Source organism: Saimiri boliviensis, chromosome 14, assembly GCF_048565385.1.
Source record: "Saimiri boliviensis isolate mSaiBol1 chromosome 14, mSaiBol1.pri, whole genome shotgun sequence".
NCBI classification, from domain to species: Eukaryota; Metazoa; Chordata; class Mammalia; order Primates; family Cebidae; genus Saimiri; species Saimiri boliviensis.
Window position 1 is genome coordinate 6,559,952 of NC_133462.1, and position 7,315 is coordinate 6,567,266.

At 37.9% G+C, this 7,315-nt stretch overlaps 1 non-coding gene across 1 annotated transcript; it reads right to left on the bottom strand.

The window, feature by feature from the left end:
• Nucleotides 1–4,469: 4,469 nt before the first annotated feature.
• Nucleotides 4,470–4,573, bottom strand: LOC120362906 (small nucleolar RNA U13). Its single transcript, XR_005578697.1, has one exon. It is a non-coding gene; the product is annotated as a small nucleolar RNA U13 (small nucleolar RNA).
• Between the last annotated feature and the right edge of the window lie 2,742 nt (nt 4,574–7,315).

Consider the following 7,315-nt stretch of genomic DNA (forward strand, 5'->3'; position numbering starts at 1 on the left):
AAACTTCTAAGCTAGTGGAAAATAAATGGATTAAGAAGAATAAAAATTACTCCAGCAGTCCAAACATAGGCCAGAAAGAAGAAAAAAGGAACCAATGAAAAGGCAGAAAAAGGAAAAACGATACAAAACCAAAAAAGGCAGAACGCAAAAAGGTACTAAAAGCGGTAGATTCAAAACTAAATGTGTTAGTAATTGCATTAAATGTAGTGTAGGGCCGGGCGCGGTGGCTCAAGCCTATAATCCCAGCACTTTGGGAGGCCGAGGCGGGTGGATCACGAGGTCGAGAGATCGAGACCATCCTGATCAACATGGTGAAACCCCGTCTCTACTAAAAAAAATACAAAAAACTAGCTGGGCATGGTGGCACGTGCCTGTAATCCCAGCTACTCAGGAGGCTGAGGCAGGAGAATTGCCTGAACCCAGGAGGCGGAGGTTGCGGTGAGCCGAGATCGCGCCATTGCACTCTAACCTGGGTAACAAGAGCGAAACTCCGTCTCAAAAAAAAAAAAAAAAAAAAAAAAAAAAAAAAAAAAAATGTAGTGTAAGGCTTCAGTTAAAATCAGTTTTCTAAACTGGGCCAAAAAGATATCCAACTTTATGGTATTTACAAGCACATCTAAAACATAATGGTACAAAAATATCAGAGAAAAAAAGATGAAAATGGGTATATGATGCAGCAAATACTAAGAAACCCGGGTAGATACATTAACATCAGCTAAAATAAACTTTATCTAGGTAAAGTGTTTAGGCAAAATACTTACCAATAATGAAGATCATATCACAATGATAACAGTTTCATCGGAATATTTTAAAAACCTAATTAGTATACACTAAATAATGCAATCTCAAAATATGTAAATCCAAAGTTGTCCGAACTACAGAAAAGGTACAAATTCATAATGATAGTGGGAGATTTTTAACATATCTCTTTCATTAATGAGAAAATTAGATGAAAGAAGTCAGTGAGGATATAGAAAATCTACACAACATTATTAACAAATTGACTTAAACAAAAGACAGAACTACACTCACAACAGCAACAATACATTCATTATTAAAACACACACAGAATGTTTATAAAACTTGATCAGAGACTGAGCCATTAAGAAAAATCTCAACACAGCTTAAGAGATTCGTATCACAAAAATTATATTTTCTAATCACTTTGCTGTCAAGATGGAGATCTGAAAGAAAAATATTATTGAACTCTTGAAAGCTTGAAAATTAAGAAGTCACTTCTTTTTTTTTTTGAGACGGAGTTTCACTCCTGTTACCCAGGCTGGAGTGCAATGGCGCGATCCGGCTCACCGCAACCTCCGCCTCCTGGGTTCAGGCAATTCTCCTGCCTCAGCCTCCTGAGGAGCTGGGATTACAGGCACGTGCCACCATGCCCAGCTAATTTATTGTATTTTTAGTAGAGACGGGGTTTCACCATGTTGACCAGGTTGGTCTTGATCTCTTGACCTCGTGATCCACCCACCTCGGCCTCCCAAAGTGCTGGGATTACAGGCTTGAGCCACCGCGCCCGGCCAAGAAGTCACTTCTAAGTAATCCATGGGTCAGCAGTCAGGTTGGAAATTAGAAAATATTTAGAGAGATATTTGGATAGTTGACCCCTCCAAATCTTAAGTTAAAACTTTATCCCCAGTGTTGGAGATGGAACCTGATGGAGATGTTGGGGTTATGGGGGTGGGTCCCTCATGAATGGCTTGGTGCTGTCCTCATGGTAATGAGTGAGTTCTTGCTCGATTAGTTCTTACAAGAGCTGTTGTTAAAGAATTACCTGGCGCCTCCGCCGTCTCTATCTCTTGCTTCCTCTCTCCTCATGTAATCTCTGCACATGGCGTCTCCCCTTTACCTCCTTCCGTGACTGAAAGCTGCCTGAGGCCTCACCAGAAACAGATGCTGGTTTCATGCTTCTTATACAGCCTGCAGCCCTGTGAGCCAAATAATCGTCTTTTCTGTATCAAGTATCCAGCATTAGGTATTGCTTTTTTAGCAAAACCAAATGGACTAAGATAGATATGAATACCTTAAAATCATATTACTGGATTTTATAAGATACACTGGATTCAGTCTTTCTTCTCAAGAGATTAAAAAAATCAGGAGAGTAGACATAAGAAAACAGTAGAATAAGTAGAAAATAATACATGTTTTAAAATGCATACAATAGAATCAACGAAGCCCTGACTTGTTCAGTGAAAAAGTAATAAAATTAATAAACCTCTGGGGAGTGTAACAACAATGAAAACAGAGAAGGCACACGTAGCTAATGTCAGAAATAAAATAACGGACAGAACCACTGATGTTGCAGACATTGAGAAAATAAGATAATGTTTTGAACAATTTCACATACTTTGACATTTAGATTAAATGGAGAAATGAATAAAAATATTTAATTTAGTATAATAGCCTCAGAAAAGAAATAGAAAACCTGAATAGTTCTAAAACTATTCAGAAGACTCAGTAGTAAAAATCAGCCCGCAAAGCAAACTTTAGGTCAAGATGGCTAAACTTTAGGTCTACCAGCAAACTGTACCAAACCTTAAGGAAGAAAGGATTCTATTCCTATTCAAACTCTTCCTTATTTACTGTGACTAATTATAAAATTCATACTCAAACTCAACAATATGAAAAAACGAAAGTATGGGCAAATCTGAATTAGGCATATAGCGGCACAAATATTTAGGCAAACTTGCAAATTAAATAGAACTAGACATAAAAAATGATAATGCATCATAGCCAATGTGTGTTTATGTCAGCAATGCAAGGGCGGTTCAACATTAGAAACTCACTTAGTGTATTTATCACAAGCACAAATACAAGAAAAAACATAATATGACTATCCCAGTGAAGGGAAAAATGAGTCTGATGAAATTCTGTCTTCATGCAAAACAATTCTCATCAACTGAGGAATATACAAATCTAATTAGAAAAAAAATCAGGCAATCCAATGGCAAAATTGAGCAATGACTTCAAAAGTGATTTTACATGAAGAAAATCCAATGAACTCCAATTGTATAAGAAAAGGTCCTTGATCTCTTTAGAGGTAGAAACCAATCAACATCATAGTGGGTATCATTACAGATTCATCAGATTGCTAAAAATGGAAAGTCTAAGGGTTGGCAAGGATGTGGGGTAATAGTGACTCTCATATTGTACACTTTGGGGAGTGTAAGTTTATGCAATGATTTTGGAAAATTATTTAGCTTTATCTACTGAAGTAGGACATGTATACACACACTCACAGACCATCCCTGACTGTGATGGTTCAACTTAGAATTTTACAACTTTACGATAGTGCAAAAGCCATGCACATTTAGTACTCAGTATACTGCGTACACACTCAATATAATCCAATCACAAATGGAAAATATTGTTAAGTAAAAAATTACTTTTGACTTATAATATTTTCAATTCATGTCAGATTTATCCGGATGAAACTCCACCATAAATTAAGGAGCATCTGTACACAGACATACACGCATACATACAGAAATTCCACTAAGATGCACACTCTAAAGACAGGGTTCTAGGAGATCCCAAGATTCTTTCAGGGGCATCTTCAAGGTCAAAACTATTTGAGCAATAATACAAAGATGTTATTTGCCTTTTTCCCTGTGTTGACATTACGTTGCTACTGGAAAAGCAATGGTACATAGAAAGGCTGTAGCTTTAGCAGGAACAAGGTAATAGCATTAAATTGCGCTAGAAGTTGTATTCTTTATCACTTCACACTCACAGTTAAGAAAAATTCCAGCTTATTTAAGATTGCACTTAATGAAACAGTAAAAGCTATTAATTGTGTTAAATCTCAACCATTGAATATACTTTTAAGTTGGAGGTGCATGTGCAGGTTTGTTGTATAGGTAAGCTTGTGTGCTGGGGGATTGTTGTACAGATTACTTCATCACCCAGGTATTAAGCCTAGAATTCATGAGTTATTTTTCCTGATCCTCTCCCTCCTTCCACCCTCCATCCTCCAACAGGCCCCAATGTGTGTCGTTCCCCTCTATGTGTTCTCATCATTTAGCTCCCACTTCTACGGCAAGTGGATCAATGAAGTGTGGTATATTCACATAATGGAATACTATTTAGCAATGAAAAAGATGAAAATGAAATACGGCTACATGAGTACATGGAATACTATCTTCAATGTGACATTATAAACATTTGCAAAATCAAATGAACACATAGAATCTTGTTCCATGCATGTAAATATGTCATCTTAAAAATCGATAAAGGAAACGACATAACTAAGAGCAATAAAAAGAAAAGTGAGGGCAAAATTTTTAAAAAGTTAGAACGTTGCTGACTTTGGAGGGAGGCATGGATTGTTACTGGGGAAGCCACGTGCAGGGGATTCTGAAATATTGTGTATGTTTCATTTTTTGACCTATATGACTACTTTAAGATGACTCTTAACATCTACTTCTGAAACTATTCAGAAACTCGCTTTTTTTTTTCCTGTTCAGATGAGTAATGTGCCCATGCTGTAACAAGGAATGAGGGAGGCACATCTTATACATGAGCCTGAAAACCCAATCCTCACACTTACGAACTACAAAAGAATCTAGAAAGTAGCAGTAGCTTTTCAAGCAGTAAACGAATATTCAGTCTGTGGTATTGTTTTAATTAAATTGCATCATCAACTTTGACCAAAGCTTCTCAAAGAGGAAGTAATCCTTTCTTTGCGTTAGTTTCTATTCGTGAGGAAGGAAGCTTAATAACTTGGCAATATCACTAACATAGGAACTTTGGCTGGCAAAGTGAGCATCTATTTAGTACCAGAACTGTGCAGTAAGGTGAAAAGAGAAAAAAAAGCAACAGCTAAAAGTACCGAGAAATCATTGCTCTCATACTCGAATGTAAAATGTTAAAATTTGACTCCTCCACATTTTTAACTGTTTATGCTGAGCTAATTTTAGTGTTTTGAAAAGTTGTGAAAATGGTACAGAGAATTCCTGCCAATCCTTCACTGAACTCTCCTAATGTTATTCTCTTATATAACCACAGCATGATGTTCAAAGCCAGGAAATTAATATTGGTGCAATACTGCTAATTTCACCCTACATTTAGAAAATAATTTATTTGGAATTCTTTTATATAGTTCATGATCATCTGGATTTTCTTTTTCTGAAGTTTACTGCTATGAATGTGTGTGTCTCTCGAGATTGAATCACCAATGTGATGATATTCTGAGATGAGGCCTTTGGGAGGTAATGAGGTACGCAGTGTAAAGCCCTCATGGATGGGATTGGTGCCCTTATGAAAAAGGGCCCAGGGTTCCCCTTCAGCATGTGAGGACACAGCCAAAAGTCCTCATTTCTGCAAAGCAGGAAGTGGGCCCTCACCAGTCACCTACTCTGCCAGTGCCTTGAACTTGGACTTCCCACCCTCCAGAATTGTGAGAAATGAATCTCTCGAAGTGGTATTTTGTTTATTCGTGCTACTTTCTGACAGCAGCCTGAATTGACTAAGATATCAGCTCAGATCGTTGGTGAATTTTTCTATTAAGTTGTCTAATTTTCTTCTAATTAGCTCAGCCTCCCTAGTAGCTGGGACATCAGGTGTGTGCCATCACACCTGGCTATGTTTTTTTACTTTTTGTGGAGATGGAGTTTCACCATGTTGCTTAGGCCAGTCTTCAACTCCTGAGCTCAAGCAATCTGCCCACCTCAGCCTCCCAAAGTGCTAGAATTACAGGCATGAACCACCATACCTGACCCCGTGCGTGTTATATGTTAATTGTTAACACAATTAATATATTTCATGAAAAATACCTACATTTTCAAAAACAAAAATCAGTGTAAAGACTGATGTTGTTTTACGTTTTTTGCAAATCTCTTTCATGTCTGGCTTAAGGGAAATTGATTTTGCCTAGCTGCTTCTTTGTTCAATTTGTGTGATTTTTAAACCTTTGTCCTGTACTCAGTGGTCATGGCAAACCAAAGTTACTCAGCCATTATCAGATTGATGGACATTAACTTTATTTCCAGTTTTGCCACCATGAATAATGCAACAATTAACCTCCTTGTATATTTACCTTCTGTGCTGCTGCTTTGTTTCAATGGCGATTCTCAGGAGGGGGATTTTGGGGTGAAGGAAATGTGTGTGAGTACAGCTCATGGATGATGCCAGATTGCTTCTACAGGGAAGGGTACCCCCTTCCTCACACTCACGCCAGCTTAAAGGTGGTCACATTTCCTCACATCCATGCCAGCTTAAGGGTGTTACAATTTTTCCAGTTCATAGGTGTAAGGTGACATTTTATTTCGACTCAGATAAGAACTTTTCAAACTGCTGGTTACTTTGAGCAGTTGTTTCATGTTTAGCTTTTTGGATTGGCTTTTCTGTGAATTCTCTAATTACATTCTTTGCTCATTTTCTATTGGAATGTTTGTCTCTTTTTTTTTTTTTTAAATTCAATTCGTAAGACTTCTTGCTGGAATATAGATCTTGACTTTTATCTGCCACATGTATTGAAAAATTTACCATCCCTGACTCCTTGGTACACTGATTTGTTTTTGGTATATTTTACCATACAGAAATTTTTTATATCCACATAGTCACTTATGACCACTGTTTTTCTCCACAGCTTTTGGGTTTCTTGTCTTGGCTGAGAAAGTTACATCACAGCCACATTGTCTGCCTTTTCTCTCTCTCTCTCTCTCTCTCTCTCTCTCTCTCTCTCTCCTCTCTCTCTCGCTCTCCTTCCTTCCTTCCTTCTTTTCCCTTCCTTCTTCCCTCCCTCCCTTTCCTTCCTTGCCTTAATTCTTTTCCCAGTTAATTTGGAATTTCCCAGATATATAATCATGCTAATTGCAGATAATTAAGATAGATCCCTTCCAGTGTTCATACCCTTTTTATGGTTCTTTTTTGTAACTGCATTTGGCTAGCCCTCTCGCAGCATTGCTTGCAGTGCGCAGCTGAATCACATTTCTCTGTTAGGGGGTTCCATCACTGTGTGAGTCGTGATAGGAGGCTCTCCTTCCCACCACTGAGGACCTAAAAGCTAGATACATGCTTTCCTGGAAACCTAGTGGCTAGCATGCAGGTATCTGACTAAACTCACACTGAGACTTTTTAAAGACATAAAGAAGGGTTCGGTGCTCAGTTTGATGCCACTGAACTAGGCTGTCCCTAGGGAAACTTGGAGATGGTTCTTCTTTCATTGATTCCTTGGGTTCTGACCCACTTTCTAAACTTGATACTTTAGTCTTTTCATCCAGTCTGTCAGCTGTCCAAGGTCCTATGAATGAATTCCTTTTTGTTGCTTAAGTTAACCCAAATTGGTTTCCTTTGCAACCAAGAA